We start from the raw sequence: 18,047 nt of genomic DNA on the forward strand, positions 1-18,047 counted from the left end.
GATCAGCTCTAGGCATGACGAATCGGATATCGTCCTCTTTTGGAAGACCATACAAAGTAGTTTCGCTTTCACAACGAAGCACACAGCGTCTTCACGACATGGCGGCAGCAACAATACTACAGCTAGAATAAAAGTTATGCCTTCTTTCTTTGCGTGAACATTTGGGCGGTGTTATGCAAATCTTCCCACATAGTGAGGTAGATATGTGGGGGCGTGTTCGAACGAGCCGTTTTAGGTAGGTGTGGCTAACTCTTAACTTTTATAAAGAATATCTCTTTGGATTTGAGACTTTAGTCTTTGCAACTTTACAGATCTTCTTTATGCACCAAGAGCTTGTAACACTCCAAAGAGAAAGGAAAAAATGAAATCGCATCATATGACCCCTTTAAAAGTAGACACTTTACTTACATTTAATGTGCTTTCTATGGACATATAATCACTTTTGTACATTTCTTTTGATGCAGACTTCTTAATGTCTTTGACCCATGTATCATTGTAACAGTCGCATCTCTTGGGCTTTATATCCCCAAACAAGGCATAGAGATAAAAAAACAAAAAAACAATAGACCCACAACTCCTTTTCACCAGATTTACTTCAGCCAAACATTGTGTAGCACTTTGTGTAGGTGTTTGGTGGGTAAATTTCCCCCTTGCGATAGATGTAGACTTGTTTCCTGTGTCGGTTGCAGTGTCTTTCGGACTGAACATATACGCTTCCTATGATGTGGAATCTTTGAGGGCTACCAGTTGAACCTAACGGCTCTAATGGCAGTTAGCCACCTGTTGGACCTATTTGCTCTATCGCCGGTGAGTCAGTACAGTATGAGCTATATGTTGCACCTATAACTGCTCTATCAAACAGGACAGACTGAGTCAGCCTCACTTCGATCTAAACTTTCTATTGGTTTTAACTCCCACTCTAAGGGGAACGCAGAGGAGATGAGGAGAGGAGAGAGATGTCTGGCACATGGAGAATGTGAGAATGAATGAGTTGCAGACTGCAGAGTAAAGTGCAGTTACATGAATGAGTGTGCGAAGTGCAGTGAAAGTATCCAAACAAGTCTGAAAGATGGAAAAACAGCGTGCTAGTGGTCTGCCGTTCTCCAGGGTTCTCCAGTTGCAGTGCACATGTGACTCAGCAGCTGCAGGAAAGAATATTCTGACAGGGAGGACAGATCCAAATTTAACCGCAGAACAAACACACACACACACACACACAACGTACACAGGACGAGTCACACACAGAAATCTCCAAGAGGAGATGCATTTAGCTTTAGACTTATAGGAGCGGAAAGAAAGTAATACTTTTATTGAGCAAGGATGCATTCAATTGGTCAAAAGTGACAGCTGAGACATTTATAATGTTACAAAAGATTTCTATTTCAAACAAACGCTGTTCTTTTGAACTCTGTGTTCATCAAACAACCATGAGAAAATGTATCACTGTTTCTTCAAAAATATTAACCAGCAAAACTACAATAAATATTTCCTGAGCACTAAATCAGCATATTAGAATGATTTCTGAGAGATCATGTGACACTGGAGTAATGGCTGCTGAATATTCAGCTTTGAAATCACAAGAAAAAATTATGTTTTATAATATATTAAAATAGAAAACAGTTGTTTTAAAATGTAATAATATATAGTGACCAACATGCACACTTGCTGTATGGAAAATGTGCTGCACAGGACAAAGTCATACCGGTTTGGAGAGACATAAGGATGGGTAGATGATGACAGATATTTTTTTTTAAAGCAAATAATCTGCCGAAGGTGTGACTCAATTGGACATGTGATTGCATGATTTCTGCCACAGTATTTTATACTAGAACTTCTTTTAGCTAAAATATTTGCTACTAAAATTTCTAAAGATACAAATCATTTTTATATGGACATTCTGGCAAGTATGGTGGAAACAATTTCATTTGAAATAGTATCAAACATGTACATATACTGTAAGTGTGTGCATACACACACACACACACACACACACAATCTAAAACCTGCAGGGCAACAGGCTCAAACGGTGAAACCAAACTTGCCGTAAATTGAAAACAGCATAGTTTCACAATGGCATACAACTTTGTGGTAAATACCTGCCACAGAAACAGGAAAAAAATAACAAATGACTGCAGATGATGTGCTCTGTAAATACAAAGAGCGACAGCTTGAGTAAACTATGACACTTATCAGCTTCTAAAAAAGAAAATACATGAAACTGCATTTCACCCCTCATTGTTATTTAAACAGGTACAGCTAGTTTCCATTTTTATCTTGACATAGTTAGAATAACACTAAAACACTTCTACACTCCTGCATTGCCACAATATTAAATTAGGAAACAGCTCATAATGACTTAAATATAAAAAACACTGATTATGACAAATGTCACTAGTGGTCCTTAATGACCTTTATTTGAGTCTCAGAACAACTTATATTATACACCATTCATGTGAGTTTTCATACAAGTTCAAATAGGTCTCTTATGCTCACAGAGGCTGCATTAATTTATTTGGCACAAACTACAGATACTATTGTGAAACACTATTACAAATTATTACATAACGCTGAATTTTCAGCAGCATTTACTCCAGTCTTCAGTGTCACATGATCATTCAGAAATCATTCTAATATGCTGATTTGGTGCTCAAGAAACCTTTGTTAATATTATCAAAATTAAAAACACTTTTTTTTTTTTGTGGTGATACATTTTCAGGATTCTTTGATGGATAAAAAGTTCAAAAGAACAGCATTTATTTGAATTTCTAAATGTCTTTATTGTCACTTTTGATCAATTTATAATGCAACCTTGCTAAGTTAAAGTATTAATTCATTCATTTGAAAAAAATCTTACTGACTCTATACTTTTGAACTGTAGTGTACATTGAGAAAATGATCAATGAGAAAGAGAGCAGAATGTGAGAGGTTTACTATGTGCGAGAGAGGCTGACAGTATCAAAACAGCAGCTGTTCCGCGTGTTTACTGCTCACTCAGAGCCGACGCCGCCAAGAGGAAGCACCGAAAATCTGACAGACACATGTCATCCATTAATAACTACACACATAAATCCCTCGATTCAGCTTAAAACAGAACTCCCACGAAGGAGTTTAAAAAGCAATGATCCGAACGTGACGGTAATTGCGTTAATTCAGCGCTCCGAGTGGAATTCTTTCCGCACGCTGCTGTGGGCCGGAGAGACTGTTGACTGTTACGGAATTCCTGGTGTGGTTTTTATGGGCTTCCATTGAGTCGAACGCTTCCACTATTCCACCCATAAACTTCCTGCTCGTTTGCGCTTGTTGTTTTTAACTGGAGCTCAATTCAGGGCAGATGTGGACCGGTCTGTCAGTCATTTTTTTTAATTTGTTTATTTGCGTTTTAACACCGTTTAAAAGCACTGGATGACAGTGGCAAGTCCAAACTTTCAAATGAGACTGGGATGCAGTGAGTTATAGTTATAGTCTGACTAAGGTAACACAAGCAGGCAATCCCAAAAATCCAAGAACAAAACAGTCCAATCGGGATTTGGCCTGTGACAGCAGCCAATGAGATTTGCCTTGGCACAAACACCGATGAGGGCGAACACACAGAGAGATTCCCTCTACTGTCTGCGGGTTTGTGTGCCATTACAGACACGCTCAGTGCACAGTGACTGATGATGCCAATCACTCACTGCCACCCAAATGCCATGTGAGAAGAGAAAAAAAGCGCCGTCTGAACTTAAATGGCTCAGCTTGCTCTCTCAATCTCTCTCTCTCTTCCTTTTTCTCCCTCTCAGAGGCTGGAACTCGGTCAAACATGCCTTAGTGCTGACGTGGGACGGCTATGGGAACATGTTTTCATACCCAAGGCTCTTATTCTGTGCAAAGAGCTTTACTGGTGGGCTTATTCAAACAGGCGGGAGAGAAGAAATGCTAAAACTTGTAAAATCTTAAATGTACCAGAACACTGCTGTTCCAGCACTATGATCCATGAGAGTTTGAAATCTACTTAATCCAATATCAATCATTAGGCATTAATGAGGTTGATGTGAAATATCTGTATATTTTCCTACTCTAGTTACTCAATGCCATCCAAAACAATCAACGACAATGGGATTGGCTCTTTAGAAAAATTATTCTTAATATCTATTAATTCATGAATCATCAGCATGAGAACGCCTGGAAAGAAAAAAATTGCTGTTAAACTGTTATGTGATCTTGAAAGCATATTAGGCCATTTTCTTAAAAGAGAATAAAAATAATGATAATTAAATACAATAATTCATTAATTCACGGAATTTGCATGTGATGAATTAGTTCATTCTAAATCTGTAATAAATTTGACTGATCAGTTGTGAGCAAGAAAGCAAATCATGAGAGACTGACTTGCAGAGAGAACACGCTGAGGGTGGAATATTGGAGGGAGATCTTAATGAAGCTGTTAATTGCGCTGCAGACTCAGGTCAGACAGACTCATCCTCCCTGAAATTATGATTTTATTATGAGTGCTGACAAGGGCTGTGTTTTGCACTCCTTTTCAGTCTATATAAGAAAATGTACATCTGTTCAAATTCAACAAGACAGCTTACATTACATGTAATAGGAGGATATTTATGTATGGTAACAGGGGTTTTTCAGAATAGGGTTTGGGGTCTGGCTGTATAGTGTTTGGGGGTCCATGAAAAGGTTTAGAAAAAAAATACTGTAAAAATGTAAAAATAAATAAATCAGTTTTAACTAACTAACTAAATAAATAAATAAACAATATAAAAATTATAATAAAATAAACATTTGAATAATTTGAATAAATAATACATCTAACAGTACAGTATTACAACGAGTAGAAAAACATGATAATGCAATGTAATAATGTACTTCATGTAATAATGTAATTTTTCCACATATTTATAATATTGATTTTTTTACAGTATAAATTGGGGCGTTATTCGTCAAAATATATTCAGCTAATTACATTTTTCAAAAGGATGTAAAAAGAATAATCATATTTGGAGGTTTGTCACATCTAAAAGATTGAAAACCCCTGATTTAAAAGAGACAATAAAAAGCACACCTATTTCTATTCATGCTGCAAATACGTTCTAATAGATTGATTAGCATATACACTTTAGGGAATACACTTTACCTTAAACCACAGACCTATATAACGCAACACAAAGTCACATTTGCTAAAGTTAGGTTTGTTAAGGTTCAGTTTGCATCATTTACATGCAATCAAAACCCATAGGACTTCCTTCTTTGAGACACAAAAGAAGTTGTTAGACACAATGACAGCCTCGGTCACCATGAACTTTCACTGTATGATGCAAAAAGATGCAACGATAGTGAATGGTGACTGCGGCTGTCATTCTACCTAGCACCTCCTTTTGTGTTCCACGAAAGAAAGAAAGTGAACAATAAATGAAGACAGAATGTTCATTAATTTTAAAGAACTGTCACTTTAAGGCATCAGCACAAAATGTATATCTGTGATCTCCATCAGGGGAGGGACAGTGTTGAGCTTGAACACATGAGACTGTAAAACAAAAAACAAAACAAAAACAAAAACAGTGGCGTCATATCTGCAACACCAGATCATGCAAGTGTTTCTATAAATTCAAATCGATTTACAAACCTAAAATCACATTATTTTCAAATAAACTATGGTTTCTACAGTCTACATTAAACGCTTAGAAGGGGGAGTGGGCAAGTGTAAACAGTTTCATAAAAGGACAAGTGTTTAAAAAGCGATCCTATGAATAGGCGATTCGAAATTAATGCAAAAATACGCAGCAACGATATGGTGATGGTTGAACATTTCAGTCTGTCATGTATCTGGAGCAAAGGAAAAATATCCTGGATGGTTCAGTAGCGCCGCAGACAAAGGAATGCAAGCGCAGCTCAAACTGCTGCATCACCTCATTTCAAATGCCCTCATAACATTGATTCATTCAGACGCCTGTCAACTCATTCACTGAATTACCAGAATTCATTAATTAATACATTAATTAAATGAACTGACTGTTGGGAATCCAGTCCGACAGGAAGAATATAAGTAGCATATAGGCTATGTACATATATATTATTTTTGTCTGAGATTCCCAGCACAAATCACCCAATATATATATAGGCTATATTCCATCGTTATTGTTGGCTTTTCGTATAAATGCATAAGCGGGAATAAATGAACAAATTCTGTGAAATAAACCAGCCAAGTCATTCATAACAACGTCTAACCTATCCACATAAACTTCTATAGCTACCAAAAATGTGCTATAGTAAATAACGTTTGCAAATCTCCAACGTTTATTAAGGGATGTCTCTCTAAAAAACATTAAACATTAATCTCTACTGGTTTCCGTTAAATTAGTCATATTATTCAACGCGGAACTTAATGCGAAACACCTGCATCATTGAGGGGAGTTCATCAGTGTTATTTGAAGACCGGAGATCCAGCATTCCAGCGCGCGCGCTGAAAACGGTCCCTCGCTCCTTTAAATGGAAGTCGAGACGTTTGCATTGGCTGCTGAACCAAATAAGGCTCGCTGTCCCTTACACAGCAAATATTCTGCTGATTTTATGGGGATTAATCAGAGTGTGTAATGCAATGGCGGTGGTTTACATCAGAGATGTGCTGCGCAGAACAAAGACAGCTTGCTTCCCATTTTTACAACCCACTGCAGTAAGCACATTTTCCGACCAGCCGTGTATTTTTATCCGATTGCTCTTTGAAACAGCGATGAGCTGAGATGCAGCCCTTGCTCTATAGATTAAACCCTCATGCTTATTTATATAAAACATATTAATTGTGAGTATTCGTTACGGCAAAAATCATATGATGTTAATAATATTAACCGCTGCGATAATTATTAAAGTATTGCAACCCGCTTGATTTCTCAACTTATCCATTCAATAGGAAGAAAAGGAGGCGGGAGTCTACACCGGGGGTCTCCGTCGTTGTTATGATCGGTCAAGGCCGAGTGACAACTTATTTTCTTTAAGCAAAAACAAGCCATGCCTGACCCCTCCTCCCCCCCGGGATCGCAGTGCATCCCACTACTAGTAAACACACTCAAACTATTGTCACTGCTGCACAACAGGATGTGGTAACCGTGCGTTTAAAAGGGAGTGTGTTTTCAGCTGAAGTAAACCCAAGCAGGCATGCGGTCGAGTTTTTTCCCTTTCAGTGATATCTGCCAATATTTTTTTTATACACAAAACCTCCAAGTAGGCTACCTGGTAGCTGTGAAATAGCCCACTCAAAAACGCAAGTTTGGCGCTCCGTTTCCATTTACGACAGACGAATCACATGTAATGCACAGGACGCATCGAGCAAAAATGCAACTCACCTTCAGCCTAGTTTTTTTTTCTTCCTTGTGATCCAGCCCTTTTGTCCGTTTAGCAAATATTTTTTTTCACATGATGACTTCCTTGCAGACTCCTAAAGCCCCCGGGCTGCAGGGAGATCACGTTTTGCGGTGCACTCTTTCGATATCTCTTTTTCTTTAGGAGGAAAAAAGCACGTTTATGGTTGTAAAAGTGTTTCTAAAAATGTGTGTAAAAGTGTGTGTGGTGATCTCTGCAGCATGCGGCTCCGTCTCCTCTGTTTGTTACACTCGAATGAAACGCCTACTCTCATTCGCTACATTGTTGACATTCGCGCGCTGACGTCATCCCATCCCTCATTCACAACATAGCGCGCGCTGCTCATTGCGTTGCTGCCTCCAGTGGCAAAGCACCTTACTCCAAATATGTGCGCAGCCGCGGTTCGCGAATTAGAGTAGCGGGGACAGCCGATGTGTGTTCCGAAGCCAGTTTCACGATGACAGGCTGATCCTAGACGACGACTCAGACCCAAGTCTTGAAAAATTTTTAAGGACAATACATACAAATTGAAATTGAACGGCCGTTTGAAATGCGTGGAACTGAACAGGCTACTGACCTGTTAGCTATGAACATTACAATAGTACAGTAGTACAGTAGCATAGTTTTCTACTATGCTGTAATTTCACTTTTTGTAATATCAAATTAATTTATTCAAAAATACTTTATATTTGTATTTGTTTATTATTTTTAACTGATTATTATTTACATATTTCTCAGTGTAGGTTTATTTTTTTAAGTCAAATTCTATATAGGACTACACATTTTTTACACACTTACAAATGAATATTCTTCTATTTCTGTATATATAGGCACATACCTTTTTAATATGCCGTGATTATTTTATTTTTGTAATATAAAATTAGCTTATTCAGAAAATTTTATTTTGTATTATTAAATGTTTTTATTTTTTAAAAAGTTGCATGAAATTGAATATTTCTCAGTGTTTATTTTTTGAAAGTTAATTGGCACATACCTTAAAGTGTTGGCAAAAGTGCCAGTAAACACACTTAGACCACTTTTGATAATAAAAAAAGAAGGAAAAATGAACTTCATGCAACTAAAATAACGTAAAAGATAACTTACAAAAATGTGAAAACATTAAAAACATATTTTGGCCAACAAATATAATCAATACATTTGTAAGACTTGTCCTGTCATAAATGAAACATGCACTTGTCCTGAGAAATGTTCAACCTCTCAGTTATCAACCTTCATTATACAGTTGACTTTTGAATTATTGTATGGTTTGTGTGGTTTTATTGCATTTACATATTGGTATAGCAAAAATATGAAAATGTTATCATTTTAGTCTGGGGGACAGCAGGTTTTGAACTACATTAGGTGTTCAAAACCAAATACTGTAAAAAAAAAACATCAAAGCTGCCGAAATAAATAAATAAATAAATAATACACAGCCCCCCTCGATAACATATCTTATGTTATCGAGGAGGGCTGTGCATTCTTTTTTTTAGTCACTATTAATGCAATATTATTACTATTAACAACAACAACAACAACAACAAGTTATACTGATTGTTTTAAACAGCTAAGTACTTGCAGCTAGAGTGCTGAGATGACGTTGTTTAAGCAGCCTACCTGGGGAACACAGCTCCTAATTCCAGTATGCTTTGTGCCAAACCATCCTACTTACTGTTTGCACAAGAGAGCTTCAGCTGAAAATATTCTTATTTCTAATGTAGAATCCGCCCCCTGGGGAACATGCATATAATTATGAATTATCTAGCAGCCACAGACAGTTAATTCGTTTTTCTTATTTTATAATTCAGGGCTCAAGCGTATACAAGAAACAGTACAGTAGAGTCATAGTAAATATGCATTTCGAAAATATAGAAATGTATTAAATAAACAAACGAATTTAGCTACTTCTGACTATGAAATATGTGAACTTAGCCCTTTTACCCTTTTCTTTCCACCTTAAGAACAGCATCTAGTGAGCTGAAGAATATCACAGTTATTTTAGTGATTCACATGCAAAATAATTTAAACATTATCTCTCACTGTTCCAGCTTGTATGCATATAAAACACTCTCATTTGGCTTTTACTGAAGGATCAGAACAGTCATTAATGGTGTTGACTGTTGCACAAGAAAGATTCACAAGGACTCAATGTCCACATATGAAAAGCCATGGAGTTCAAGAGGCATTCCTGCACTCGCTGACCTTTCCCTGTGGTCTTCTCCCAGGGGCCCCACCGTGCCGTCAGATTGAGTGACTGAGTGATTTAAGGCAGATCATCAAAGTCATGAGACTTCTGATTCCCACCACCATTCTAGTGGACAAACAGACAAGTAGATAGATAAGGAGAACAAGTGAGATATAAAATAGACTTTGCATTTTGGACAGGACCTTTTATTTTACTAACTAACCTACAAATGAGAGAAAGTGGCCCCACTGCAGCTTAAACAAACAAAACGCCTCAAAACATCCCTCTGCAATTACCACTTCAACACATTGTCATATCTAAGGCTCAAACAGAGCACTTGTGGAATTAATTTCTCTGAACCTTGTTCAGCAAGACAGCGGACAAGTACTGACACGTATATGTATGCACATGTATATATATGTTAGAAAGCATATCTTCATACATGCATATATACAATTTAAAATAGTGGTTTTCTGTTTGAATCGATTTTAAAATGTAATTTATTCCTGTGATGCAAAGCTGAATTTTCAGCTCATATCATTACTCCTGTCTTCAGTGTCACATGTTCCTTCAGAAATCATTCTGATATACTGATTAAGAAACATTTCTTATTATTATCAATGTGGAAAACAGTTGTGCTGCTTCATATATTTTTTTCAGGATTCTTTGATGAATATAAAGTTCAACAGCATTTTTCAGCATTTTTTAAAATAAATTACTTACTGTCAGTTTTGAATAATGTAATACATCCCTGCTGAAAAGAAGTATTCCTTTCTTTAAACTTTTGATATTTCAAGTGTGTGTATATATATATATATATATATATATATATACATTTAATGAAAACTCTAACACACTACTTTAGGATTCTTTAAAGAATTGAAAGTTTATTTGTAAAAGAAATCTTTTGTGACATTATAAATACCTTTACTGCAACTTTTGATCAATTTAATGAACTATAAACATATTTTTATCTTATTGACCCCAGACTTTTTATATTTCATTTATAGTTCACATCTTCATCATAAAATTTATTTCTGATAAAAAAGTCTAATTGAGTATTTCTTACAATTAATCTGATGGAATGCATGCATATTTGTTAAACACTGAATGATTATGATATAGGCTACAAACTTTTCACATTGCTGTTTGCCTTATTTCTTATGGTTATGTACAATCCATATAACACAGTCCTGCTCCTGGAGGACCAACACAACTGCTTGGAAGTTTTTTAGCAGTCCTAAAGAACATATTTAGGTGTTTCAGGTTGGTTTAATTAGCGCTGAAGCTAAACTTTGACTAATCACACCTTGTATAACAGCTTAAAGTTATTTATTATGTCTTTCAAAAGATCATCAGAGTTCTGAACTGTATACTGGAAAATAAAAAAATATCAAAATTTCTAAACAGCTGCACAAAAATGGCCAAATAAATGATTTTATTGTTCTTGGTTGAAGTTCATCGAAGCGCAGCGCAATATCAGACGACATGTCAAATCCCGCAAGCTGCCGAAAGGTATGAGTCATAACAGTAAGGACTGCTGTAAAATCAAAACAGGCCCCCTGAACCAGTCGAATCCACAACAGTCGGCCACATTTGATGACTCATTTCGGAGGAGATTAATTGACTTTGCGGTCGCTGCATTGCAACACGGTGCCAAATGACATCCATATACTGGCTCACTAAGGTGCGAGGCAAGCCCCGACAGAGGCACAAAGACGTAAACTCAGGCGTATACTCAGAGGCCAGCCAACGTAGCATTTCAAGCCAAATGCAATTGATTACGTCAATTGCTGCTTCCCCAGCAGAGCCTCGGGGAGCAGGCTAACCGCCATTCACAACACAGACACCACACAGATACTAACAACAGCTCAGGTTACCTACAGGACAGGTAACACTTCCCCCCGAGAACGCTGCACACCTCTGTGCACACAGGACGGTACACTTTCACCCACACACTCACTCATACATACACATGCAGGCTTAAAGAGTATTGCACACATCACAAAAAAGATGAATAAATGAGATTGTACTTGCTTTATAACTGAAAATGGTAAGACATATTCATAACATTGCATTATTGAGATAAATGCTTGCTAAAAGGATAATTCACCCAACATTTACTCAACTTCATTTTTTTTTTACATTTACAACCCATACACTCTTAAAAATAAAGGTGCTTCAGAAGGTTCTTCAAGCGATGCCATAGAAGAACCATTTTTGGTTCCGCAAAGAACCATTTAGTCAAAGGTTCTTTAAAGAACCATCTCTTTCTTGCCTTTTTATAATCTGACGAACCTTCTTTCGACACAAAGAACCTTTTGTGAAACAGAAAGGTTCTTCAGATGTTAAAGGTTCTTTATGGAACCATTTAGACAAAAAGGTTCTTCTATGGCATCGTGAAGCACCTTTATTTTTAAGAGTGTAGGACTGACTTCTGTGTAGCACAAAGAGAGAATTTTTGAAGAACATCTTTGCCACTCTTTTCAATCTGTAGCTGCAAAATAGCCACAAAAGTCAAATAAAATTGATTCATATGCACTATTTTCTGAATCTTCACAAGTCATACAATAGTTTTGTGAGATATATTGTGAGATAATGCACTATTAACTGGATATCTTGATCTCTGCCTCAGTTCTTATGGCATGTTCATAAAAGAAGTAATGATGTCTAATTTATTTTAAAAAAAATCTTTTGAGTCAGATCCTTTGAATAACTGGTCTGACTGATTTGTTCAATTCAGTTCTTGAGTTTAACTCCTTGCAGTATTTTAGTATTATTTATACACTATTATAGTATTTATTAAATTAGCTTTTATTTTTATATTTTTCATATAATTTTATCATTTTAGTATGTGCGTTTGTCATATATTAGTTTATTTTAATATTTATATTTGAGTTTGACTATTTTACTTTGTCACTTTAGCACTCCAACTTAAACTTATTTCAGTTTTTCACTTTATATTGATATTTTATTTAATCTTTATTTCAATTACAGTTTACAATTACCATTTTTAATAGTTTTTTTTAGTTAACAGAAACAACACGGGCTCACCAACTTGATCAGGTTTCAGCGGTTAACAGCTTACTAGAAGGGGAAATGATTATAATAATTATCATCATTTTTAAGACACTTTTATGATGCTTTTATGTTTGTTTTGAAGCTTTAAAGCCTCAGTCCCCATTCATTGTGGAATTTTTTATTGAAAAATTTCAGGAGAAAGCAAGTCATAGAGGTTTGGAACGACATGTGGGTGAGTGAATGATGACAGAACCTTCATATTTGGTTGAACTAATCTTTTATCTTTTAAACTCCATTTTTGGCAGACCTCTCCTTAAAATTTTGGACAGAAAGTTGTTACTCTGCAGACCATCTTCAGACATTCAGATGAAAGACAGAACTTCCACATTTGACAGGTTGTTATTGTACATTTGTCAGCTGAGGACAAGTGTGGGTGTTTATGCATGTATATGTGTGTATGTGTGGGTGGTTAAAGGTTGTTTTAGAGTTCAAACCCGAGCCAAACCAATAGTTTTGTTCTTGGCAGTAGAAACACTGCATTTCTTGATCAGCCACCTCTTGTACTGAGAGCAAACCAGTCAAACAATAACAGCGCTATGTGTTTACTGCCCTATTTACTGTAGTGATGAAAAGTGAGAGTGTATGAAAAAGGAAACGACAGTTGTAGCACATTTATCAGTGATGAATCATAACAAGAAAAATCCCTTTGAATCTTGATATCAAAATAATCTTAAGGAGAATACTTTCAAAATGTGTGCACTTGTTTAAAATAGACTTATTAGATAACAGATCGGCATTCTATAAATAATTACAGCACACGAGTGTACTAAGATAGTCAGCATAACAATAGATCTAATCCATTTGTACACATAAAACAACTTTGTACACCCTTATGATGTGCAGAGACAGAGTTGTACAGGCTGGCCATTGAAGCAAATCCTTTGTGCAGTTTATAAAATAAGAATCTAAACTAAACTGCTTTTGCTCTGAAAGCGCAAGCGTATCTATGTCTAAATACACTAAATGTCTATAATTGATGAGTTAGCACACGAAGAACCACAGGAATTAGCACTGATGTTGAAAACAAAGCTTGAAAACACCTCACCACACAGGCATGTGAGAGTGTTGCTGTTCAGAGGTGTTGTTGTGATACCGCTGACTCCCTACGAGCTGTGGCAATTATGAATCGTACACTCAATCTCAAATTAAAAATATCAAAGCTTCTACCACAGCAAACATGTTCCTTTAAAAAGTTAGAGGCCCCTGAGATTGTATAAGTGCATAAATTATCACCCTGTTTGCTCATAATGCCTGAAGATGATAAAACTACGTATATGAGATACAGTAATGCACTCAGGCTATCATTTCCCCCCATGTGGTCTGTTTTCCACTGTCTGTGTGCATTCAGCCCGTTAGCTGGATTAAACGGATGAAATCCTGTACATCCAGACTCTTTAATTAGATTTCTGTAGGTGAGCAGCTACAGTTCGCTCTCTGGGCCATGTCTGACTGAAACGAAACAAACAGGGTGTGCGAGATGACTCATCAGTTTTATAGCTGAGAGTCTGAAGCTCCTGTGTTGTGCAGGGAGATGTTCATCACTCCACACGCTCAAAGCCATTACCTTTCCACCCACGCCGTGTCACCCACTCACACACACACAGGCGATCACAACAATAGCTGGTTGCGGTTTGTCTCTCCATCTCTCTCTCACGGTCATATTATATTTAGATCATTTAGATTCTATCTCACCTACTTTTTCCTCCACTGAATTTAAGGTTTTGAAGAATAAAACAGCATTGATGATCTTAATTTCTTGTGTATTTCTTGTTTAGCATAGTTGCGTAGTCATCTGCTTCTCTAATCTGAGCCCAGAAGAATGGGACTTTTCACTGTTTGCATCACTGCGGCTGTCTGTGTTAGAGCATTTCAAACAAGCATTTCATTAGTGGTGGGGATTTTTCAAAGGCTTTCTGCAGGTTTTTATGCCGGAGGATGGTAACAAGTGGTTGCCTTTATGAGTGAGTCATTTGAATCATTCAGTCAACCGATTTGTTTTATAATAGTGATTCTTTCGGGGATGAAACAAGTGACTGTTTGAAACAAGTAATGTTTTTTTTTTTTGAGAGAGAGAGAGTTTCATGTTTCATTGAATCATTAACACTCAACCGATTCTTTTAAACACACATTTATTCAGGAATTAAACAAATGACTGGCTTTATGAGTAACTCATTGAATTAATTACCCAAACCAATCGTTCAATAGCATTTGAACTATGAGTGAGTCATTGAATCATTCAGTCAACCAATTCAAGTACTGATTCATTAAGGAATGAAAAACAAATGACTGCTGGTGCGTCCTAAATCATGCATTGTCCGAGTAGGTAATACATTTGAATTTGAACTTACTTTACGACTGTTAAAAAAGTATGTTCTATATAGTGCGAATATGAGTAGCATGAATGAAATTCAGACATATTACATCCTCCATGTTGTTACTATCACGTAACCTGCTTCACTGCCATTCATTAATCCTCTCCAACAGCCTCATGGGATAGTAAAGTATCCAACAAATTACTGCGTTTATGAGTGAGTCATTGAATCAGTTACTCAACTGATTTGCTCAATAGCACTAATTCATTGAGCAACAAAACAAATGACTACTTTTATGAATGAGTCATTTGAATCACAGCCCATCAATTCATTCAGCAACACGGATTCATTCAGGAAAGAAAAACAAATGACTGCCGGTGTGTCCTGTTAAATAAGTATGTTCTATATTGTGTGAATATGAGTAGTATGAATGAAATTCGGACTTACATCCTCCATGTTGTTTCTATCCCGTAACTTACCAGTGTCAGTTGCATTGATTCACTGTCATTAATTAATCCTCTCCCGTGGTCCCACGGGATAGTAAAGTGTCCAACAAATTACCGCCTTTATGAGTGAGTCATTGAATCAATTACTCAACTGATTTGTACAATAGCACTAATTCATTGAGCGACAAAACAAATGAATGCATTTATGAATAAGTCATTTGAATCACAGCCAATAATTTTATTCAGCAACACTGATTCATTCAGGAAAGAAAAACAAATGATTGCCTAAATCATATACTGTCTGAGTAAGTACTACATTTGAATTCAAAATTCATGACTGTTAAAAAAAGTATGTTCTATATAGTATGAATATGAGTAGTATGAATCAAATTTGGACACATTACATCCGCCATGTTTTTATTATCACCTAACCTACCAGCGTCAGTTGCTTTGCTTCACTGCCATTCATTAATCCTCTCCCATGGCCCCATGGGATAGTAAAGTGTCCAACAAATTACCGCCTTTATGAGTGAGTCATTGAATCAGTTACTCAACTGATTTGTTCAATTGCAAATTCACTGAGCAACAAAACTACCTTTATGACTAACTTTATGAATGAGTCATTTGAATCAGCCAAACAATTCATTCAGAAACTGATTCATTCAGGAAAGAAATTCCAGTACTATGTATTTCAGTTAATTCAGTTTGACTTCTTTTAGGACTATATTCATTAAAGAAAAAGCACAGAAAGTAACTGATAATATTGTTTCTAAAATGTTGCTCAATATTAATTTCTCGTTTTAATAAAGAAAATTTTACAGCACTCTTACTTGTAGCTCAGTATTGTTCTTCACTGTCAGTCTTTCAAAGTGCCTTTTACAAGCACAAGGTCACATATATTACACTGAGGAAACTGTGCCACACGGAGAGAGCCAAAAAGCTCCAACAAAACTGATTCTTCATGTTCATATATTTGTTGTCTTGTACTTGAAAAAACTGGGAATATGTACATTATGAAGTGAAACCTGCTCAGTATGGTTTGTAAGCCACAAATCAACGACAGGGACTCACAGTTTCAACAATTGCAATGTGTGAAAATGACACGGTTAAAATTGGGCCCTCACCTCACATCTTAAACGTGCTGATTTGAGTGAGAGAGAACATGTATCTCTTTAAATAGATCTAAAGCATTGTATCAGCATACATAAACCATTTACCAATTTACTTCAGAGACATTATGTACCAGAAGATCATTTTAATGTTCTCCATCCTGGAGGAAAAAAGCAAACCAAAGACCTCAGACTGGTGCACCAGCAGCAGTGAGATCTCTTTGTCTCCTCTGAAGGGTCTCGGAGGAGCTGTGCTCGCAAGCATGCGAAGAATCGCCCATAGCCACATTTGAAAAGGGCTGGCCAGGGAATCACTCTGATTAATGAAATAAGTTATCTGGAACACTGTGGAATTTATAGACTGATATACAGATATTATGACCCAAATTCTGGCCATTACTAAAAACAGCAACCACCTCTACCATTCCTAGCCTATTTCCAGGCAGTTACCATGGTTACAGGGAGAGGATGAGAAAGACAGAGATCTAATACAAATTTCAGAGAAACTTTGTCACCAACAAAAAAGAGAATGATGATGCGTTAAAAATGACAAGCATTTCCAAGGAAAGCCACTAATAAAGTGTGCAAGACATCAAAAAAAAAACAACAAAAAAAAACACTTTGCTCTCTGGGGAATAGCTATTAACAACTCGTATGATTTTATTGCATCAGTTTCTCAGTTTACTCCCAATTGATTCACAAACTGTAACCCGGTACACTAAGACACAGAAATGCCACGACCGCCCTGCAGTTTCTGTTCCTAATGACCTCACCGAAGCCCAGGGTTCCTCCGGTCACCCTAAACTCTCCATAGTCTTGTTTGTCATTTCTCGCCATTGCTCTGAACAAAAAACAAAAGGCCAGAATGACAGCATCTCATCCGACGGCCCCTAAACAATACCCTCAGTCCCTTTCTCAACCTCCTGAACACTTAACACTGGCCAGAGAAGATACAACACACAATACTTCACCAAAGGAGAGAGAATGACATCATGTGGATTGAATGAGCTTGATTCAAGTCATTCCAACCTCAGGCACATGGCGTTACAACAACTGTACTGCGCAGGTAACATTTAAACCTAATTAGCACAATACTTGTTATTCTAGGCTGTAATACACACTATCTCCCTCAAGTTTCTTTATATGAAGATATTGGCTAGTTCTTTTGCTAATCATATTGTTTTAATTTACTACTTCTTTAACTTAAGAAATGACGGTTCGGTTATTTTTGAAAAAAATACTTAATGTACGTTGTTGTGTTTGTCATTGTCGTGTGTGTGTGTTTTAATCAGCACCGGTCTCATCAGCATCGCACCAGTTTCCTTTGAGACAGGAAGGGTTTGCGGATGAAGAGAAACGAATGGCTTAAGTTCTATCGGCCTCTTCTGGTTGAAATAAGCATTACATCGTCAAAACATGAAAGTAATATTTCAAGGTAAACTCAATCGACGGAAAAGTGTTGATTACAAGAAATGCACAAGGCATCATTTCCACTTGTCCTTCCTCTTCCTTTAAATAATGTCAAATTCTCGGCTACCGCAAGGCACTGAGAAAATACAACACAGTGATA

The 18,047-nt window shown here is 36.7% G+C and overlaps 1 protein-coding gene across 2 annotated transcripts in view; it reads right to left on the bottom strand.

The window, feature by feature from the left end:
* LOC107755268 (transcription regulator protein BACH2-like) overlaps positions 1 to 7,626 on the bottom strand; it is a 102,763-nt gene extending 95,137 nt beyond the window's left edge. For both annotated transcript variants that reach the window (XM_016572014.1, XM_016572011.1), the window contains exon 1: positions 7,329 to 7,626. The gene's annotated coding sequence lies outside the window, so the exon portion shown is untranslated. The remainder of the gene's footprint in view (positions 1 to 7,328) is intronic.
* Positions 7,627 to 18,047: the final 10,421 nt, after the last annotated feature.

Source organism: Sinocyclocheilus rhinocerous, unplaced genomic scaffold (genome assembly GCF_001515625.1).
Source record: "Sinocyclocheilus rhinocerous isolate Xijiao unplaced genomic scaffold, SAMN03320098_v1.1 scaffold562, whole genome shotgun sequence".
Lineage (NCBI taxonomy): Eukaryota > Metazoa > Chordata > Actinopteri > Cypriniformes > Cyprinidae > Sinocyclocheilus > Sinocyclocheilus rhinocerous.